General features: G+C 41.5%; 1 long non-coding RNA gene across 2 annotated transcripts in view; it reads right to left on the reverse strand.

Moving 5' to 3' along the window:
* Positions 1 to 3,078: 3,078 nt before the first annotated feature.
* Positions 3,079 to 23,502, reverse strand: part of LOC123364981 — a 115,748-nt gene continuing 95,324 nt past the window's right edge. Inside the window, exons 1-3 of one of the 2 annotated variants that reach the window (XR_006577385.1) lie at positions 7,100 to 7,209; positions 3,266 to 3,390; positions 3,079 to 3,163 (exon numbers count right to left, since the gene is read on the reverse strand). This is a non-coding gene — a long non-coding RNA (uncharacterized LOC123364981). Of the gene's footprint in view, positions 3,164 to 3,265; positions 3,391 to 7,099; positions 7,210 to 23,502 lie in introns of those variants that run through there. The other variant, XR_006577386.1, reaches the window with a different exon arrangement.

A 23,502-nucleotide genomic window follows, 5' to 3' on the forward strand; every position in this document is an offset into this window, starting at 1 on the left:
CCTGTATATGATGGAAATCACTTCAAGCGAGGGGGGTGCAGCTTGGGGTTTAGAAAAATATAGCTAACATTTAAAATGTTACGGTCTTTGTGAAGTCAATGAATGCTTCCATATGAAAGCTCTTTAACTTTTCATTTTGATGATTTTTTCGCTCCAGTAGTAGCATAGCTTGCATGTGTCTGTGAGATGGTTGTAACAATGTCCAGAAGATAGCCATATTATTTTTTGCTACTAGTAAAGGTATTATGCTCTTAGTAAGGGACCATCGGAGGTTAAATTAAATTTGGAGTGAAAGATATTTGTGTTTCATTTATGTGGATTACAAATGTTGCCATTCTACTTTTAAAATGACTGATTTAAGACTTTCCACAACATACCCATTTTTATTTCATATTACAGTGTATACAACACACTCCCTGACAATTAGAGGATAAATTTGTCTGAAATGAAGCAATTCTTTGAGGATTTAATTATAACTGATGTAACACATTAAAGAAAAATCAATGTATATTTAGTGTGAATAATTATCTTGGATATTAAGAGCTCAAATTTCATTCCAAACAGAATAATCCCATTCCAAAATTCAACTTCTGAGTTTAGTAAGTTTTAACTTGGTCTTTTCTAAAACTGTCTAATTTAAGAATAAACTTGCATGATAAAGATACCACATTCCTTTTAAAACTGTATTTGAAGTAGTCCTTTTCTACTGTAGAATCTGTTCATTTGATGTTTAGACCAAAGATTCCCTTGCTAGTGGTATATCTATTCATAGAAATGAAAAAGGAATGATCCTTGCAGATGGCATAATTACTGAAGTCCCAGGACATATATGATATTCGGACCTTGAAAAGCTTCACCTAGAGTTAGGGATCTCTTTCCATCTTTCAATTCCTGTCAAATGACTGGACTGAGGTCATTGAGTAGTTCACAGAATAGTCACCGGGGAAGGAAAAAAACATTTGTCAGCCCCATGCTGAATCGAATGAGGTTTTTGTCCCAGGTATTTATCATAAATTTTAGCATGTAGGCTTTCCTGGTTAATCTTTGTTTCTTATGCTACCACACATCAAGTACAGGAATACCCTCTGTCAGTTTTGCATCTATCATTTTAGGTATTATATCTTTGTGTTCAGTGATCCAAGGTACAATAGACTGAGGTGTACTACTAAAAGTGTAAACATTGTGAAGTGCCAACACACCTTTTTCTGATGGTAATTGCAAGACTGAGAAACAACCCCTGGGTCTTTTAGTTGCCCAAACACGGGAGAACATGAAAATGTTCAAATAAAAAGTTGTGGCAGAAACAAAGAAGGATCTTGAAACCCATAAAAAAATATGGAACGTATGTCATCTTGATTGAGTTGTTCTTCCAATCAAAGTCAAAGGAAAGATAGAGCATCCAATAAATAATTATGTCTCTAGTCAGAGAAGTGACACTTTTTAAAATAATATTTGGTTTTTAGTTTTATGTATAGTTATCCTTAAGTACCTAATAGAATCTTTTTTTAATATCATTTCCTTGTTGAAGTAGGATCAGCAATCGTATACTCAATGTTAAGTCATTCATTTTTATCCCCATTAACTGAGACTAATGTAAAACTGATTTATTGTTTGTAGGATTATGGGCAGATGATTGGGATTATAGGAGCAAATCAATATGTCATCTGCATAGAATAAAATGAAATTTGTGGCATTTCTGATTTTTATTTCTTGAAGCAACTCTTGGTTGCTGAAAAATTAGTCTAGAGGTTCAATTACAATTGCAAAAAGAAAGGGAATAATGGACAGCACTGCCTAGTTCCCCAGTGTCATTTCAAAAAGGCCGAGTTTAAATTACTAGTAGGTACAAACCTGAACAGTGCATTATCCAAGATTTTAATCCAAGTTTTATGAAGGTCTTTCCAAAGTTGAGGGTGGTTTTTTTTAGATCAGTCAACAAGTATTTCCAGTCTAATGAATCTAAAGGTTTTCCCAAGTCAATTTAATGGACAAATCTAGAGAGTTATCAAATTCTTGTGGTGAATAAACACAGAAAAGTCTTCTTAAGTTATCAGCAGTGGAGCAGCATGGAAGAAAAATCTTGATTGATCTATGTGGACAATGTCTCCTATTACTAGTAGGAATCTTTTGAGTTGAAGTGCAGAGGTGTCTCACAAGGCCTATGCACCACTTTAGTCCCCCAGAAAAATCTACACTAAAGTCTAAAGAGAATGTAAGTGGGGGGCCTCTGCACACAAACACCTTTCACCTCAGTGAGTAAAAAAAGACAAAGGTTTAAGATCAGTGAACAGAGCTATGGGTCTATAGGAGGAACAGTTTATTAGGATTGCCCAGTAGAGCAGTAGCACTTTCACAGAATGAACTGAGCAGTTTTGGTGGTTCAAATGCATGCTTAATCACTGCTAATAACAGTTCGGCAACTAAACTTATGCTTTCTCCATGAGTGTTTACTGGTAGACTATCTGAGCACATTACTTTGCCTGATCCTAGACTTTTAAGAGCTTTTGGTATGTCTTGTTAAATGTAAGGTTACACATGGATCAATCTGGTGAAAGTTTCAATAAAATGCTTTTATTTATGAACTCAGTCTCCGGATTTGAAGGCATCTTGGAAGATTAGTGTGTCTGACACAACTCTGAAACTGTTATTTTTGATTTCTGGATCATGTGTCAAAGTTTGAGCTTTAGCTTTTACAGTTGGCATGTGGAGCCCTGATGTGCGGTGCTCATTTTGGTCTTCCCTGACTAAAAGAGAGGTTGCTGCATATTGTACCAGTTCCCACATGCTATTCACAACTGACCCCAGGCAGAGTACTCTGAGGTGATGTAACAGAGGAAAATAATTTGTGGTCACTGCTATTAGGTCATCTTTCAAGAGGAATGAGTATACTCTAACTAGCCAAAGATGGATGATGGCTTTTCCCACCACTGTTCCCATATGCATAACTATGGAGTAAAAAAGAGTCCAACAGAACCTTAAGTCTGTGCATCAAATTGATAATTGATGGGCAAAGCCTTTTATAAAAGGTGAGTTCCTTGAAATATTCCCTTTCCCTGCCAGCATCACTTTGTCTTACCCAGAATGAGCTGGATCCAGCTTCTTTTCATCCATGTGCTTATTTCTCTCAGGTATGGGGACATCTGGGTGATTAAACTCACTGCATCTGCAAAAACAGACATGCAGCTGTATACTTGTATCACTGGTGACAGATCTCCCAAATATGTTGAAAAAAATAGAAGCTAGGGTTAAAACTTGCATATCTCACAGGAGAGGGCTCTCTGTTATCTGTCCAAGAGGAATGAGCAAAGCCAGCTTAGTGCTGATTATCCAGTCCTCCTCGGTCTTGTAAGTGAATCAGCAGCACCTTGGGGTTGGTGTTGTTGAAGGCTGCTGAGAGATTCAATAGCACAAACATACAGGTTTTCCCTCTGTCAGCTGTTATAAAGAGTTCATCTACCAATATCATTAGACTTGTCTCTATACTATATTCCCAGTCTGAAACCCGATTATGAAGAGTTTAGGATGCTGGCAGAGAGCTGGAGTTACCCTAGACACTACTTGCCCAGTAATTTTGCTGAGGAATAGGAGTATGGATATTTTAAACGTTCACGTTTCACAAACCTGTTGATAGATGGCAGAAAGAGGTCTGAAAAGCTTTGCAAGCTACAGCTTTCAATCATTTCCCGGTTTAGCTGTAATGTAAACTCAATTATTTCAAACTTTAAGTCTCCTGTTAGGGTTTCAAACTCAGAACCTAAATCTTTGAAAAATGCCTTTATTTCTGTGTGGATGGTCAGACTAAACAGAAGATCTTGCTGCTGGACATCTCTCTCTCTCTAATTCTTTGTTAAGCACTGAGTATGTTCTTGGTCCTGTACAAGACACAAAGAAAGAAAAAAAGAGACAGTGCCTGCCTGCTGGTCTTACACGGAAAATATTTTCCAGGAGGATACAAAAGAACAGAAAGTAGGACAGCAGCTTTGTTATGCATAATAGTTATTATGAGAAAAGAGAAATGATGATGCATTGTTTGCTACAGTACAGAAACACACAGTAGTCATTGCACAGTTAGCATGGGAATTATCCCAAGATCTTGTGGATGTTGTAATAAATCTCACAAGATCTCATGTGTTAACTACCCAAATGCTATATGTTACAACTGCACATTGAGAAATGGGCAAGTAAGTTCACAAATCTGAGAAAAGCTTCCCTTAATGTAGCATATGATGAGAGCCCGGTAAGATGCTGGAATCTTTAAATTGGTTATCATGTACTGATGTCCCAAATTGAAATATGAAATCAGAACAAAGACAGGAAGTCTGAGAGAAACTCTAATTAAATACAAAAGGGTGCTGGAAGACTAATTTAGCTCTGCCATACCACAATACTGCATATAACTAATAATGTAGTCATAACCAAGGTACTGAAATGCTATACGCAGTGTGACAAAGTTCCTCCTCTACCTTGGTGGGTCCTGCGCTTATTGGTGGATTTGCTCGCCTCACAAATTCACCCTGTGGGTCGGGAAACAGCCCAGAGACCTTCCCCTCTGGTAGAAGCCACAGTCCAGGTCAATTCCTCCTGTGTTTGATCAGGAGTTGGGAAGTTTGGGGGGAATCTGGGCCCGCCCTCTACTCCAGGTTCCAGCCCAGGGCCCTGTGGACTGCAGCTGTCTAGAGTGCCTCCTGGTACAGTTGTGCGACAGCTACAACTCCCTGGGCTACTTCCCCATGGCCTCCTCCCAATACCTTCTTTGTCCTCACCACCTGACCTTCCTCCTGATGTCTGATAACACTTGTACTTCTCAGTCCTCCAGCAGTATGCCTACTCACTCTCAGCTTCTTGCACACCTCTTGCTCCCAGTTCCTCGCTCGCACACACGCACTTCCTCTCCTCTGGCTCCCTCTGGCCTGACTGGAGTGAGCCCTTTTATAGCTTCAGAGGGGCTTTAATTAGAGTCAGGTGCTTAACAGCCTCACCTGACTCTTAGCAAGTTAATTGGAGTCAGGTGTTCTCATTAGCCTGGAGCAGCCCCTGCTCTAGTCACTCAGAGAACAGAAGACTGCTTATCCAGTGGCCAGTATATCTCCCTTCTACTACTCTGCTGTTCCCAACTGGCCTAAGTCTATCACAACAGATATTAACTGATATAGTCATGCTGTAAGCACAAATGTGAGGAAGCACTAGAAGTATGTTATATAAGCAATTAGAATAGAGCAATAGCTGAATCTTACTTTTATTAACATTAATATCACTGACTAAACCAGAGAGATCACCCTCATCAATAGCTCTCATTTGGGAAGGGAAAAAATTAGCCAAAGGCTTAAGGTTATGATTTGATTGAAGATTTTAGACTACTGAAAATCTATTTGGTAATTAGTTGAGGACTAAAGGGAACATTTTATCATGAAGCGAGGTCTGAGTGAGTTATTTGTTGGGCTAAAGAACCAAAGTGTTGGTGCTCTTATCTACCTACGGCAAATACAGTAATCCTGTCATCTCAGCAGTGGTCAATAATCAAATGTGAAAAACCAGTCACAGTAATATTTTCTGAATTACAAAGCTTTTAATGTATTGTTTCAAAATAATTGAAAACAACATTTAGAAAACTACATCAATGGGAATGAAATTCTCATTTAGAAACTTTCCTGTTCAGGAAAGTCTAAACACAAATATGTCAAATGACTCTAATTGTCTCCTAATGTATTATCAGTGCCCAAGGCCGGTGCAACCATTTAGGCAACCTAGGCAGTCACCTAGGGCGCTAGGATTTTGGGGGCACCATTTTCTTTGGCAGCAACCGCAGCGGCCGGATCTTCGGCCGCCCTGGTCGCTGCCGGCATTTAGGCAGAGGGAGCTGGGGAGCGCGGGGAGGGCTGCCTGCAGCAAGTGGTGAGGGGGGCGCGGCACACAGGGGAACTCCCCGCCCCAGCTCATCCCTGCCCCACCTCCTCCCCAAGCACGCCGTGGCTGCTTCACTTCTCCCGCCTCCCAGGCTTGCGGCACTAATCAGCTTAGGCGCTGCAAGCCTGGGAGGCAGGAGAAGTGAAGCAGCCACGGTGTGCTCGGGGAGGAGGCGGGGCAGGGGTGAGCTGGGGGGCGGTGCCTCAGGGTGGAGGGTTGGGAGCTGCCACAGGGGGAGGCGCCTCAGGGCGGGGGCGCAGGGGAGGGAGGGCGCAATGTGGAAGTTTTGCCTAGGGCGCAAAACATCCTTGCACCGGCCCAGTCAGTGCCTATGTAAATAATACCAGGGTCCAAATCTACACAGCTTTATTTGCTATGTTTCTTTGTTTTGATTCCAAGGCTGATTTTACATATAGCTGGTGAAGAGGAGTCATGGGGGAGATTGGAAAAGAGTTTGCATAGAACACAAGGCTTTTCCCTCACGGATAGTGTACACCATTGATGGATATGCACAGAAAACTTCTAGAATCCTCTCTATAAAGAGGGCATTGCCATGAAAACATGCTACATAAGAAGTGCAATTTCAGGGACTATGATCCTGACATGCAGTTTCCAAACAAACTGGCAAGGAGTCGCTGCATAATCATGTACAGTAGATAGCTTTTCAGCGGGTATAATCTGTCCATTTCTGCAGCAGCAACAACAAACTACAGGAAGAGAACACCGTTATTTCTCCCAACATGAACTATATCCAAATATTTTGACACAACCTCACAAAAGCGAGAAGATCATAGCATTAAACCTCCAGTACATACTAAACAAGGCACAGTCTCCAGCCAGTGAGGTGGTTTCTACAGAACTCATGGAACTACAGGTTTTTTGTTCACAGTGTTTCTGGTCCATGTGAGTTTGTACCTAATTTTCAGATTCAAATGAACACAGAAAACAGAATGAAAAAGCATAATCATGATGCAGTATTTGTATTAGAGTAGTGCCCTGAGTTATCAAAAGGATTTGGGACCCCATTGTCCGAGGTCTTTATACAAACACATATGGAGTATTAGCTCAAATAATTGAACAAACCTGACCTGCCTTCATAAATGAGTTCTTTGTTTCAGTCCTTGCAGTGAAATATTTCATCCCCTGAACCACACCTTTCTTTGAAAGTGATCAGATCACACCAGTAAAACAATACCTGATTGGCAGAAGGGAAGAGGACACAGCATTTGGAAGATTTGTTGCCAATATGGAATTGCAATCTGCTCCCTGAAAACACATTTAGATACATTGATGTCCCATTTCCTGAGAATAATTGGAGAGGGAAAGATTATGAGTTGATTAGCTGATAAGCCACATGGGTAATTTGAGGCAATTGTAAAGCAATTCAGTATGTAACTAACAATATTAAATACAATTTATTATTTTAAATACTGGGAAGTCCCAAGCATGAAAGATTGATACTACAAAAATCTAAGGCAAAAACTGTCATCTGATCATTAATTTGGGGTTTCCAGTTTGCTATATCTTGAGTCAGATTCTCAAAGGTCTAGAGCACCCATAACTGAAATTGAAGTCCCTGGCAGCTCAGCAGCTCAGAAAATGAGGCCCAATAAGACAAGATTTGGGCACGTAAAAATGGAGGCACCCAAATGGACACAACTTTTGAACGTTTGGCTGTTTATGAATAAATATACCTCCCACAGAACTTGTGTGCGGCAGCAATTCCACTCCAGGAACCACGACCAAGGGACAAAACAAGAGAATCAGAAAGAGCTCAAGAAAAAAGTATTGTCTGTGTCAAGAACGAAGCTTCCAAAGAGAGCATGCAGCAAATTTAAGAATGGCTTTAAAGTATGCATTAGGAAAACTAGAAATAGTTCCCTGACCTTATTTTACCATTTGTTTTAAAAAAAATTCAATTTTTTTAAAAAAGATAAATACTGGTAGAACTTTTTTCTAAATTGCAAAAAATCCCATATCACCGGAAAGTGTGCAGCTAACTCAATCATTTAATTGGGATTAAGGGGAAAAATCATGGTGAATATAGCAGACAAAACTGCTAATGTCACACCATATCAATTTAATGACTGACTAAATCTCATTCTTAAAGAAAAGCTGAATGAATATTGACACAAATCATTCTTGAGGACATGTTCGTTCTCATGAGGAATTCTTACTTTTGTATCATACAATGTTACACAAACTAGTTCAGATTAAAATCCCAAAACTTGAACTTCTTGGATTGATCCCAGCTGGCAGTTTATTCAGCGATGTTAATCAGATCTGATTCAAAATGTCATGAGAATAACTTGTTTTTTTAAATAATAACCATTCAGACCAATGTAAAGATCTCTTCTGAGGATGATTCAATCAACAGTAGCCATGGTCGCCCAGTGCATCTAGTTCTGTTATAGGCTGAACTGTAATTTGAATCAGTGAACTAGCCTATTCAGACTGAACTCTTCCAGAGTTGATTTCCACTGTTCCTGCTGCAATTAATATTTTCCCCCTTCTTCCTTCTTAAAGTGCCCAGTGAGATATAAATAAAAGGAATTGCCACCAACAGTGGTGGCCTCAATTTCACCTTTAAATCTACTATCACAAGTCATTGCTCATGTCTTAAATTTAAAAAAAAAAAAAAACACCAACTTTAGTTACCAATCCCCCATAACATAATAAAATGGAATTTTGGATATGTCATTTGTCTATCTAGCAGATGTAACCCATGGGACAAAACTTTATATTATTTATTATTGGTTAGCTGACTTGAGTGTTCAGGACAAAGGTGTAAAAGGAAAGACCAACTTTTCACATTCCCCCCCCCCCTACTATTCCAACCTCTTCTGGATGAAATGAAATCTATAGCTGTGGGAAGGAAGTGTCAGCACTGAGATGGAATTTATGCTAAAAGCTTCTCTTTCAGAGTGCTTGTGCTCTTGATTAGAAGTTGTTAAACCATCATCAGGTTAACTAATTAAGGAAAGGAATATGTTACAGTAATATCATTAAATTAGAATCTTAGCTCATAAAGAGATTTTAGCTGTATACAGCTCAAACAGAAAATTTTCAGCCAAAAATCTGAAATATTCTTATTTAGAAATGCTGCCATTTTGCCTCAGAACGTACAGTTTGGGTGCTTCATGCTCCCATTCTCCTCTATAGACCAGGTTCCCCGGTCAGTCAACATCTCCCATGATGCACCTTGGAGAGGGAAGGCAGAGCATCCTAGGTGAGACTGTTGCAACATTGGAGATGTAGTGAGGCCATAGAGTCTGGCCCATAGAGGAGACTGGAGACATGACGCAACCAAACTACTACTCCCAAAAGACACTTCATCAGCGTTTCTAAATTCAGACATTTTGGCTTTTGGCAAAAATATTTCAATTTTTTCTGGGTGTTCATGTTTTGACAAAAAAATCTGCAGAAAAAAAGTATTTAGTCAAAAACCCAATTTTCCATCAAAAAAAGAGTTTACCTGGAAAGTTTGACAATCCCTAGCCATAATCTTTAGATACCCAGTCTGATGGCTACAATAAGCATAAATTATGCAGGTATAAACATTTATAGGAAAGACAAAAGTAATTCAGCAGCACATCATATAGAAAGGTTCATATATCTTCAGAGACTTTCAAGAAAATCTCCAAGGGGATCTCAGAACTACTCCAAATGGAAAAGGCAGAGACATAGTTTTTGTATTGTTTCATTTTTTAGAACAAATTAAATCACAGAATCCATCCTTTACGTGTCTTTATATAAAGTCGTGAAGGGTAAAGAACAAAGGTTTCATCACTGTCAACTTGAATATACAGCTTGTGGGTTTTTTCTCTCTGCTTTAAGAATAGTTGTGGGGGGGAGGGAAGATATTAAAAAAAGACAAATCTAGAAAAAAAATATAGGCAACTTACTGAGGCCTGAACTAGACAATAAGATGAATAGAAGAGTACCTTTTCTAGACCTTCTGGCTGACAAATATCCTGAAATTTTATCATCTATTTCTTACACATATTTTAAAAAGTATCTTTTTCATTCTTCAGCCTGCAAGCCAATCCAAGTACTGTTTATTTTGAATTGCTGACAATAGAGCTTTAAAATATTTTCTAAATAGATATAAAAATCTAAAAGCCCATGTTTTTAAATACAGTTAGCCCTCAGTGTATTTTAAAATTTACAATTCCATTTAGTTTCTCTAAAAACAAAAATCAAACCAACAGTCTTCTGTGTCTCAATTTTGGGTCAATCTAAACCACATCCCATAGATTTTGAACGTGACACATTAAATCACTAATGAGCTGTTTCGATTCCCACCTCAGTACAAAGTCATTAGGTGTGAGACCATATCTTTATGCATTTTCTCCACTATTTCATATCGCAGTTGTCAAAAAAGACTTTGATGGTTTTCCATTGTAAAAAGTGTGACAACTGCTCCTTCAGGAAGATTTAAAGGAATACATTTGGGATGAGGTTTAGGAACTCATGAGTGCTAATCCTGATTCTGACACCAACTCGATGGGTGGCTGTAGCAGAGTCACTTGAACTCTCTTCCTTAGTTATTCCCATCTTGCAGATGGGGGTAAGACATGTAACTCAGAGTGCTGAAAGGGTTAATGTGTCCGGCGGCACTTCTTGGCATTATTAACATGGCAGATTATCGCCTCACATAATGCTGTGAAGCAGGTGTCCAGGTAAACGGGTAGCAGGTTGCCATTTAAACTCCTGTACTCAGTAGGATTAAATGCTAAAGGTGGGAGACAGCCAGACCGCAAATAGCACAGTTCACCCTTGCATCCCCACAGTCCTGGGGTTGCTGCATTCAGGGCCAGTCCACTGGTATAAATTAGAACAGCCTGAGGATCAGCTATGCCCCATATCTCCTAGTCACACTGCCCTATGCTAACTGCAAGTAAGGTAGTGTTATCAAAACCTCTTGAAGGATCCCTTTGCCCTCCATTTGCCAGATATGCTGGGTTTTCAGCCAGAATCTATTGGCAGTGCAGCAAAAGACACCACAAAGTGCCAGAGAATCTGGCTGAATATGTGTGCATCTAGTTTACTCTAATAATACCTCCGAAGGAGGTAAATAGTTAGGGTGTCACTAGTACACTAGCAGGCAATGATATGTTCTGGGGAGACTATTGAACAAGGTTGGTAATAAATCATATCCACAAGATAAAGATGCAGTAGAGTCTCACACAATGACACTGCCAATGTCACAGGAGTGATACCAGAATCATTTTTTGCATTCACCAGTCAGAGAAACCTTTGGATATTTCAGTGTCTGAGTATTCTCAGTAAAAATGTAAAAGCACCATTTCCCCTCGATACATAGATATCTGAGCAAATCTACATTCAAATCACTAGGAAATATAATATCAGGAATAATTTCTGCACAGATTTTTGGCTAGCATCAGGGTACTTTTCTTTGAAGACATTTTCTGTCTATTGCTGGCTGCTCATTGCTTCATAACACTTGACAAATTCTCAGTTCTTAAAAGCACTGGTAAATGTTTTGTGAATTGCTTCATTTTATCAGGGAGTTCTCAGTACTTCACCCTGATAGCCAGTGTAGTTTTGTCTTCCATTCCTTACTTATCTTTATTTTTATGTATTTCCAACATGTAAAAGCTGACGTGTTCCCCACCCCCACTTTCAGCCATCAAAAGAGATTTACCATCTGTAAGCTGGAAATGCCCACAGCCATGAGAATTTCTTGGGCTTTCTATTGGGGAGTGGGAAAAGGAAGGGCAGTTAGGAACCCTTATAAAACCAATGTTTAAAAAACTATATGGATAGCAGAGTAGTTTGAGATTGTGTACGCACACAGGCACATTCATGCGCGCACTCTCACACACACACACACACACCTGTGGTGAATTCATAGTCAAAGTGGCAAAACAGAATTACCAAGGCACCTATTACATGATCACACTTCAAAATTACAATATCATATATACTGAATAATCATTCAAGAGGCCAGAAATAATATATTTAAAAAGAAAATGGGGGAAGGGGAGGGATTTTAGGTAGTGAAGTTAACAAAATTACATGGTGGGAAACCAGCTAAAATAGAAATCTAAAATTACAGATCTGCTCAGAATACTAATTCCCAGAGCTGCAGGAATCAGGCCAGGCATGAGTACCTTGTTTGGAATATTTTCCTTGATAAGTTCTATTAAAAATGAGATACTGTACTGTAAATATAGGATCATGTGTTCAAGCATTTTGTCAGCACTCCTGGCTCCTGGTTCATTCCCAAAAGCACAATATACTGGATATTATACCAAGACTGTACCGTACACGTTTCCATCACTCAGAATTGCTACCTTTTAAACTAGAGCATGCAAATGAAATATTTTACAGGGCAAAGCCAACGTTAGCACTGATGTAATGTTACCTTGATTCACTGCAGTATCCAGTGCTACTGGAGATGGAAGCCTTAATTTGTGCTTATGAAAAATATCAATCCCGATTTTACTATGCATTTTCACAGGCACCTGAAGAATAATTCCAGGCTGCTAGCCAAACTAACAAAGTAGCACCAATACAAAATGCAGGGGGGAAAACCCCTCTGAATAAAGCTCAACATACATTGAACATCTGCATATGAATAGCACCAGTTTTGATGTGATTGTATGTTCGAAGTCCACTTTCCAGAAATTATCTAATAATTTCATCTATAACATTTGTTTTGCAATCTATTTTCTGTATAATTTTATAGCCAGTAGTCATGGTAATATTTAAAACATTTCATATTATCATTGTAATATTCCTTACTTCTAAGAGTTTGAAGATAAAGACTATATCAGAGGACATTATTCCTTAAGCAGCACAAGCAGACCCAATTCAGTTATGCAGACAATATACTTGTCAGGGAGATACCCTGGGAAATCTTGGAGATGCTCTCAGGATCTCTCACTCATTTCTAAGGCAGTCCTGCTTGACACACTCTCTTTGTGCAATCAAAGAGACAGTTCAAGAGGGAAGAGAAACTCCTTTGTGCCTTAAGAGGTAGGTATTCCGCTCCAGTTCATCTCAGGATATGTCTATACTACCCGCCAGATTGGCGGGCAGCGATCGATCCAGCAGGGGTCGATTTATTGCACCTAGCCTAGACACAATAAATCGACCCCCGAGCGCTCTCCCGTTGACTCCCATACTCCACTGGCGCGAGAGGCACAGGCGGAGTCGATGGGGGAGCAGCAGCAGTTGATTCACTGCAGTGAAGACACCACAGTGAGTAGATCGACTCCAGCTACATTATTCACATAGCTGAAGTTGCATAACTTAGATCGACCGCCCTCTCCCCCGCCCCCCAAGTGTAGACCAGGCCTCAGTATTGTGTTAAACTTCCAACACTGTACTTTTGCATTGTGTCAATTCTGTAAACTATTTCATAGTTTCTTAGCATAAACAAATTTGGGGTTGTGTGTGGAGTTCGAATACAGTACCTCTCCCGTGTTTTCTTCCATTACAATCTGAAACTTCTGTAACTCATTCTTCAGGTTCCAGCATATGGAATAGATTTCTCTCAGCTTCTCCTCCAGGCCACTCAGAACTGTGAGGCTCATACACAACTGTAAAAGCTGTGCAAACATGTGTCTGAAGTCAGTCTGGGTAGAATTCACCCAATGCAGAGGACCCACCCAAGGTACCATGTACCACTACGTCCTTAATATGGGCCTCCAGTGGGACTTGTGTGGAATAGAGTCTTCTGCAACCCTTAGCACTGGGAGGAATTTCACTCTCTTTGTATATTTTACAGGCCTGTTCCTGAAGCCCCACAAAACAGTGAAATGTGCTCATCCCAATCCTGTGCCTCTCCCCACTTTCCAGCACCCATGAATTTTTCTAAATCCTCATAGACCCTCAAGTGCTGTGATTAATTATGAACAGGGTTCTTTATCCACAGAAATTCAGTGTGTCAGCTGTAAGCATGATTAAATTACAGCTAACACTTAATATGTGCATTTGAGCCTTCTTGTCAATCTATTTTTATATTAACTTGTTATTCTGCAGTACTGTACTTTTGGAGTGTTGGCACATACAGACTTACTTAAAGCTTCCAGCACTGTAGGGCTGGGTTGTTGGCTAACCCGAGCAGAGCACAGGTTCAGGGTGGGACACAGAAAGTAAATCAGTTATAACTCCCTGATCCTGCACTTCCTGACCCTAGTGAAAACTAAGTTACAGCTGCTCCTTAGCTCCCTCAGCAATATTACACCACTGAAGCACGGGTATAGAGGAGCTCTGCTCCACTATGCCTCTGCCCCACCCCTGGATACTAGCCCTGTCCTTCCCAAACACCTCTCTATGCTGATTTTGTGTCTGCCAAGCTTTCCTGGAATGCCAGGGGAATTCTCCACTGGCCTTTTCTGGTTAATTTGTCCACTCTGTGCTGCTTGAGCACATCCTCTCATCAACTATTGGTGGCAGAGCTTCCATGGGCCATCCCAACATAATTTAAAGTTGCCCTCCAAAAGGAATGCATCCCACATTTGGAGAAGTAGTGAAAAGTCTGGCCTCCCTTCCTCAGAGTGAAGATCCCTATGGTGGGCCAGGTGCTGTGTGACTCCCTGCACCAGTAAGGAATGAATCTGCTATTTTAAAGAAAATATATCAGGAAGGATCTCTAAGTCATAGGCCCAGATTCTCAGCTGGTATAAACTGCTCCAACGAGGTCTGTTGATCTATGCCAGTTTACACCAACTGAGCATGCAGCCCATGATTTCTAGATTTGCCTAAGGGTTGTTATGGGTCTAATTTAAGTGAGAGTACAGCTGGGCTTGAGATGCCTCTGTGAATAATCTCTTAACCCTACTTTCTTTTCTCTACCCAGGTATTTCTTCCCCTCCTTACTACCCTTTTAGAAAAAGGAGCTTCTCTCTGCTAGCCTTCTACCTCAGGCTGCTCTGGCAGATGTGTATGCCTGGTGCCCAACTCTAGAGGGGCCCTGTGCACCACGGAAGATGGATCAACTCTTCTTAAACACTCCAGAATGTATCCTTTGCCTGCAGCATTTAAGCCTGAAGCACAACACCATAGGGATGTGCAAGGCAAAGATGGCCATGGAATTGGAGGGCTTACCACTGGGACTCTTCCTTTCTTTCTATTTTTTTAAGAAAGAGTCAATTTACATCCAAGAGGAGGAAAGATTGAGAGAAAAGTAAATGCAAGATTGAGAGAAGATGAACTAGATGATCTTATTATGATTATGACTAATGGGTCAGTGCATAGGACTTATTCCTGTTCAGAACCAAGATCAAAGTCATTGGTTTTACTGTGTCAGGTACACAGGACAGGGTGGCAGGAGGGAATTCAGCAGATACAGGAGTCTGTCTGAAAGCATAACACACATTCTTCCTCCTTGATTATTATGGGACATTCAGATTTGCATAGTCAGAACCAAAGGAGCCAGGCAGGGCTGACTTTCAAGGGTTCTCTTCCAGGATCCCATCGGAGCAGCACATGGATGTGCTTCTTGACACTTGCCCTTTTCCTCTAGGAATAAACTTACCTCCAATTCCATTTTGTGCTTCACAACCTGTCACAAAACACCTAAGCCTCTGGCACATTCTATTTTGCTATTATCAACATGTATATAAGATTGTAAATTGTGGGGGAGGGAGGTGATAAAATGCAATTGGAGTTTATGAAGTAAGTATGTAAGCTAAAAGAATTACTGCAGTAGAAGGTTTGTTTTAGTTCCCCCTGCTATAGGCACATTCATTCCCCCCCCCCCACAGCTGCTGAGTCTTAGGCCTGGTCTACACTTGGCAGGGCGGGGGGAAAAATCAAACTAAGTTACACAACTTCAGCTACATGAATAACGTAGCTGAAGTCGACGTACTTAGATCTACTCACTGCAGTGTCTTCACTGCGGTGAGTGGACTGCTGCCACTCCCCTGTGGACTCTGCCCATGCCTCTCGCGCCGGTGGATTAGAGGAGTCAACGGGAGAGCGCTCGGGGGTTGATTTATCCCATCTAGACTAGACAGGATACATCGACCCCCGCCCGCCAATCCGGCGGGTAGTATAAACATACCCTTAGAAATTCTACAGCAAGGTAGTGTAGTCCTAACTATGTAATTCTAGTCATTGGCTATCAAGACTCTGGCCAGGAATTAAAAATAATATACACATCAACCATAAGCTTCCCTGCTGCTGAACTCCACTCCAGCCGATTCATGACTTCACTGGTATATCGGCTTTCCAAGTGAACAAAACCTTAGGGATATTTCTATTCCTTCTGAGTTAGAATGGCAAAAAGAGTTCTGAGATTCAGAAACTCAGCAGCACACGTATTGGCTAGTACTGGACTCTGAAGCACAGACCTTGGGAACAGATGGTTTAATACATCACAATAAATCTCATACCAGCCCTTGCAACATTGTACTTCAGATAAAAAATATGTTTAAGTTACAATCTGGGAACAAAATGTTGCTCTCAGATGAATGCAAAACAACTCCTTTTGACCTCAGCAAATGTATCTTCATGTCTGAAGACAGAATTTAGTTATACTTTCAATGTGCAAATCAAAAGTCTTTGTACATATACAAAATAATAATTCTATTAAAATAACCATTTACAAATTGACTCAATGCCAACAAAGCCTTCAGCTCAAAAATCCCCGTTCAACACTTGTCCTCTTCTCCCAGAAAAGCCTGAGAAAACCAAATTTGGTCCTACAGCTTCATGGGCATTAGAAAGTGCAGGACAATCAAGCAGAATACAAATGTCATTTGATCTACAAAAAAGCTCACATTATATACACCTGACACTTCAGAATACCCAACTTGCAGATCTGGATTTGCATAAAAGAAAGAGCTAGAGACCATGAGTGACACAGAGATGTCATGTCAAAGGGACCATAGTGTTTTTTGGTGGAAAGGGAGAAAGGTCTTTCTTCAGAAACCCAAGTTTAAAACTTTGGGTGAAATAATGCAATTTCAAATTCAGTTTTCAATAAGTTAAAATCTTATTTTTAGAATTAGTATGTTGTGAGAGTTTTAGGTACTAGTTCAGGGATCGGCAACCTTTGGCATACAGCTTGCCAGGGTAAGCACCCTGGCGGGCCGGGCCGATTTGTTTACCTGCCGTGTCTGCAGGTTCGGCTGATTGCAGCTCCCACTGGCTGCGGTTCACCATCCCAAGCCAATGGGGGCTGCGGGAAGCAGCGTAGGCCAAGAGATATGCTGGCTGCTGCTTCCCGCCACCCCGCATTGGCCTGGAGCGGCGAACCGTGGCCAGTGGGAGCCATGATCGGTTGAACCTATGGACATGGCAGGTAAACAAATCGGCCTGGCCCGCCAGGGTACTTACCCTGGCAAGTTGCGTGCCAAAGGTTGCCAATCCCTGTACTAGTTGGTTATTTCTCCTAGTATCTCAAAACCTTAAAATTCATTTTTATCTCAAATATGCTGGCATGCATCTTCAAATCCATCTGCAATGTTGGTTCCACCATTTGCCTTGTTCCACATGACTCATTTCATTTAAACAATATTCATGTACAGTAGGGGTGCAGGAGCTCTGGGTTCCTTCCACTGGCATTAGCAGCGTCTTCAAGGTCTCCCTTGTAACAGCAGATGGCACTGGGAAAATAATTGGCACTGTGTAATTTAACATTCTCATCAATGTAGCCCATGAACAAACTGCATTTTTACAGATTTGTTTGCTATTTGAAGTTGCCCAACAAATATTTCATGTAAACCAATTTCAACCTATGAATTGCACATAAACTATTCTCTGCCAGTATTGGTTCCAGTATTTGATATTCCCAATTAGATTAGTCTTTATGATTGGTCAAGTAAACCATGTGGCTTGGTTTTGTTCTCTGATTGGTAAGCTGTTTCTAAATTTCAAGAGGAAGAAGAAATGGGCGAGCTGGGTGGATGATAATTTGGGACTTGCTGGATTTCAGTTTAGGTTGAATGGGAAGGATGCAAAGATCAATAAGGACTGACTTAGGAAGGGTAATGTGGGAAATGCCAAATGGAATATTAAGGGTACACAAAAACATGAGATGTTCAGAAATTACTGATGAGGAGTTTTCAGGTAAGCTGATGCCTAGCCAGCTGTTCTTCAGTTTGCACAATAGCTTGCATGAGAGGAAGTTCAGGCTTGAGCCCTCACCAGCCTAGTGTGGTCATCCACAATAAACCACACTATTTTGTTTCATTTCCTTTTAAATAATGCATTCCTTCATAGTTCACCAAATAATGAACCTGTGCCCTGCCCAGATTTTCTTCCAGACACCTCGGTTCAACATAATCTTTTACAAAAGTAACTAGGTTTGTGAAAGAACTTAAAGGCTCAAGAAATGGTGTGCCAATTTCACTACACTGCTTAATATAAAAGAACCTGTCGGTGCCATCCACATTCTTATGCTTTCAATATCAAGAGAGTTCCCTGCCTTAGAGAGCTTACATTTTAGACAACGTAAAAAGTCAAGGCAAACTCAAATATCCTGAGGAAGGAGTTCCCTTATATTTGAGAGAGAAAGAAAATAAAAATATTGTATTTCCACATATTACACATCTATTCTGTCACAATGGAAGAAAGGGGATTTTTTGGAAGGATGTGCCTGGTACTGATAGGTCATTAAATGAGGAGAGGGCTGTATGAAGCAAGGCAAAAATGTAGGAGTGAGAGAGAGGACACTAAGGGTACATCTACACTAGCAATTCTACAAGTCCCAGGTTTCAATAATCCATCCCCTACATTCCCACAAGGCAATGAATGATTTTCTTCCTAACTCTTATTTAATCTAAAAAGGTCCCTACCCCACATTGTCAGCGGTAGTAGTGAGCTGCACTGATCACATCTGAACAGCTTTCTGCTGCACACTTTACAGATCAATACAGGTGATGGATTCTGCTCCTAGGGCAGCCTACTGTCCCACTGACCACACCCTGGTGCTGGTCAGTCTGGGTCAGAGGAGAGCAGAAACATATAGTTGTACTGGGTAATTTCAGAGGCATTCAACAGACTCTGGCCCAGTGCTGGGATGGCTCATCCTCTGTGCCCCTTCTACAAGAAGCTTGAGTAGGTGCTGTCAAGGGCTCCTAGTACAAAGCTGAAGTGGCTCATGCTTCATTGTCCAATAGGATGCTGATGACAGCCCGGGTGAGAAGACTACAGGAACTGTGAATGATGCCCCAGAAGACCCAGAGGATGAGGAGCATATGATTCAGCATGTCTATCTAGAGGTGCCGGTTGAGGAAGCCCCCTTCTGATGAACTCAAGGAGGACCCTGAACCACTGGTAAATTACAATGCCCACAAACACACTCCCTGCCAATATCCCCTCTTGCTCTAGTGTTAAATTCCTGATTTTAAGATCAAAGATATTTGAATTCCTGTGCACTGATTTTTCCCTCCCTGGATAATATGCCACGCATCACTCTGTCTGTTTGAACTTTGGTGCTGAAGCCATGGCATTGTCACACCCTCATCCCTCACCAAACTCCTCTAACTTTCCCCCATCCATCCAGCCCCTACTCCGCTCCATCGCAAAATGGTCTCCAAGCAAGACAGTTCTAAATCAGATTATATTATTGATTTCTGATAAACCACTGTTATGCATTTGGCTAAAGCTGTGTCATAAAAACAGTTTATTAACGAAAAATCATTGTGCTCCTGTGGCTGCCAGCAATCAGGCAGTGACGATCCCAGAGATGCATGGACCTGGGGAAGAAAGGTCCCAGTTGGGGACCAGACAGTTATAGAAATGTATAGCTGGTTGTCTGAAGTTAATTACATCTGTCTTTTTTCCCTTGGAAGATTATGTAATTTCAGTGCTTCTCCCAACCCCCTGATTTTACTGTCCCCTTACAAGGAGATGGCATGTGGAAGGCAGGGGCAGCATTGGAGTTGGAGGGTTAAGCCCAGGAAGAAGAAGGGAACAGAACATAGTTGTAGAACACTTTGGTTGTCTGAGGAAATGTTAGTCACAGCATTCCTTTCTCCCTTGGAAGATTACAATTATTTTACCATCTCTGTCCCTGGTGTCTGGTCTTTCCCCACACTGAGCCATGCTGCACAACCTGGGCAGGGGCGACTCCAGGTACCAGCGCACCAAGCGCATGCCTGGGGCGGCAAGCCATGGGGGGGGGGGCAGCCTGCTGGGAGGGCAGCAGTCAGGCTGCCTTTGGTGGCGCGCCTGCGGGAGGTCCGCTGGCCCCGCGGTTTCGGCGGCAATTTGGCGGCGGGTATGCCAAAGGCGTGGGACTGGTGGACCTCCCACAGGCATGCTGCCAAAAGCTGCCTGACTGCCGTGCTTGAGGCGGCAAAATACATATTTTAAATACATATCAGCAAATTTCAGGTGAACTTGAGGTTCAACAGCTGTGCAAATCTGTTTGGTCTCTCTTCATAGCTGACCAAACCTCTCTATTCAGCAATATGTATAGAGGTGTACATTAGCAGAACCTCTGCTATAGATTACTGGATCTTCTCCACAGGACTGGAAAGACACCTCTCTTTTCTACTCCAGTACCAAGACAACTGCTATGTTCTCTAAATAATGGCCAGCCTTTAAAGAAGGCATTGCAAACTGTTTAACGCAGCCCCTCAAAAGAACTGCCTCCCCCAAATATATCCCTTAAGATATTTTTAAACATTAAAACATTTCCTTACCATTACTAGTCTCTGCTCATTCTTCATGGGCTGCAAAAGGTGTCTGAGAACCAAGGATAGTTTAATGATTGCATTCCTGGAATGCTGAAAAGTATCAAAATTGTGGCCTTCTCTGACAAAGTTTTGTTACATGCGGAGATTTCTTGGCTTCTTTCAAAGAGAAAAAAATATGTATATAATGCCACATTTGTCTTTAATTGGCAGTATCTTCAGCTCCCGAGAAGGAAACAACTTCACCAAGAGGGTAGGAGCAGTATCCCAGAGACAGCAGAGGCAGTTGGAGAAGGACTGTGGAAGAGCTGGATGGACAAGAGAAATCAGGAGTAGTTTGAATTCCTCAGGACACAGGAGGAGCAGACTCTTCAGCAACAGGAGACACTGATGAACCAGTTCATGAAGCAGGAGGCATGCCATAGGGAATGGGAGCATTATCTAATAGAGAAGCTCATTGAACTGGTAGCTGAATGAATTCAGAGTCCATCTGCTGCCATAGCTACTGCATTCATTCATGAACTGCCACCTCCTCCTCCGGCTGCCACCAAGGACATGCTGAGCTGGAGGATCTTCTTTCAAGGATACACACTCCACTCCTTGAGAGATGGGGAGGAGAACATGGAGCCTGCAGGACTCCACCTCCATCAGTATCCAAAACTCGTCACAAGGAGGACCTCCCCGTGAGCACCCAGGAGGGGGAACGTTGAGCCTGCGGAAATCCTGGAACCTCACCAAGTGCCTGCTCCTCAAGACCCACATGGGGAAAACTTGGGATGTTGCCTAAGAATGATTTCCCCCCCCCATGTCAAGAGGAGGACAAGGAGATGGGTGTAGAGACATTAATATTGAGCCAGCATTCACAGTGGCATTTCCTTAATGTTTTATAGATTTTTGGTTGACCTTTTCTTTTAAAAAATATATTTCGATTACACATTCCATGTCATACTTGTAATAAATGTTATCATTTCCTTGGCTTGTGTGTGATCCCCTCCTTCCTAAATATGATGCACTGAAGATGTTTTCAAATTTGGGATTGGGCCCCACCATTCTCAGCACATGAAATGGAATGGTGTACAACTGTCTCGTGCCATGACTCTGCAAACCCTTTTCTGTCTGTCCCCTGCTCACCAGATTCAAAAATATCCGAAGTCCCAAGGATATGTAGGAGGGATGGGGAAAATGCAGTTAGTGTTATGTGTGTACAAAAAGCACTGCTAGTTTTCAATGAAGCAGAACTTTAAAACACAGTAGCAGATGAATGTGTTTATGGCTTTAGTTCACATGCGGAAACATCAAAACGGTTCAAACAATGCGGACAATGACAGTATCTGCCACTACCCTGTGCATAAACAGCCCTTCTTCACTCCCAAGAAAACCTTAACCAGTTTCAATGATAGAAGGGATTCGTGCTCTATAAGAGCCAGTAAGTGAAGTTAGCACTGCCACAAAGATTTTTTTTAAATGGCTGCATATCTCCTTCCCTCACCCAAGCAAATCTTCATAAGATCATTAAGAGAGATTGAGTGCTCCCAGTAACAGTGGTCTGTAAGCAAGTGTGCACGAAAGGTGAAGACAAAAACATTGCACAATGGCCGCATTACAACTTGTCTGCCGCCCTCCACAACTGAAACTCAACTATACTGGTGTTCCTACACTATAAGGAACAGTCTACTCAAGGGTATACCCTGACAATTATGGCATTCATTATATCCGTACCATGCGTGCTGAATGAGTTGTCAATGACCCTCAAGATCAGCCATCTTCAATGTCTCCAAAAATTCTGCCCAAATTCCATCCAGCATCTTGCTGATCATCTACTCCACTGCATGACCACTTGTTCCTCAATAAAGAGCAGAACCAAATCATTGCCATTGCTCCATATCTTCCACCCAGTTTGTCAGGGAATAACAGTGACGGGTGTTGTGATTGGAAACTGAAATCTGCAAATGTGTGAAAGTGAGGGACAATACAAGCAACACAGCAAAGTGGTTCCTAGAATGTCTCCCTAGCTACACTGAACCCTGGTATACCACCCCTGAAATGGTAGTGCTAATATCACATAGCAGCAGCAGCGTGAACAGCGTTATACCCAGAGGTGATGGCACTAGAGGTGCAGGGTGCTGCAGCAGCCCCTGCCTTGAAGTGCTTTCCAATATATGAAGAGTTTACAGTTTGGTTCAATGGCTCTCAGAACACTCACTATACAAATTGCTCCAGCATGCCTGGTTATACCCCGGTCCAGCACAGCATAATGTGGATGGTCAGGTATGGAGCGCAAGCATGAGCATGTACACAGTCCAGTACTCAAGTATGTGTGCCAGCATAGATAAAGATAGAGTCTAAGATGACATTAAAGCTAGCATTGTTGGCAAGGGGAAGTGGGCAAAGCGGAACACAATAGAGATACAATCTGAAATGTAGGTCAGGGCTAAGTTTTTCAAGTCCTTGGAGACAAGAACGAGTCTAAAACTACAGGTTTCAGAGTAGCAGCCGTGTTAGTCTGTATCCGCAAAAAGAACAGGAGTACTTGTGGCACCTTAAAGACTAACAAATTTATTTTAGCATGAGCTTTCGTGAGCTACAGCTACAGAGAACAAGGTTTTTTTCCTCCTGCTGATAGCTCATCTCAATTGATTAGACTTTTCCTGTTATGCATACTTCCACCTTTTCATGTTCTCTGTATGTATAAATATCTCCTGTCTGTGTGTTCCATTCTATGCATCCGAAGAAGTGAGCTGTAGCTCACGAAAGCTCATGCTAAAATAAATTTGTTAGTCTTTAAGGTGCCACAAGTACTTTTTCTAAGACTACAGATGCTCCACAACTTATGCGAGCGTTCCATTCCGGAACGCCTTTTGTAACTCGAATTTTGCGTAAGTCGGAAATGTATACCCAACCATTACGCAAATTATATATATTTCTATCTTATGGAACTTTTTCCCACAAGTGCGGATTTGCATAAATTGGGTTTGTG

The sequence above is a fragment of the Mauremys mutica genome, chromosome 2 (genome assembly GCF_020497125.1).
Source record: "Mauremys mutica isolate MM-2020 ecotype Southern chromosome 2, ASM2049712v1, whole genome shotgun sequence".
Classification (NCBI taxonomy): Eukaryota; Metazoa; Chordata; order Testudines; family Geoemydidae; genus Mauremys; species Mauremys mutica.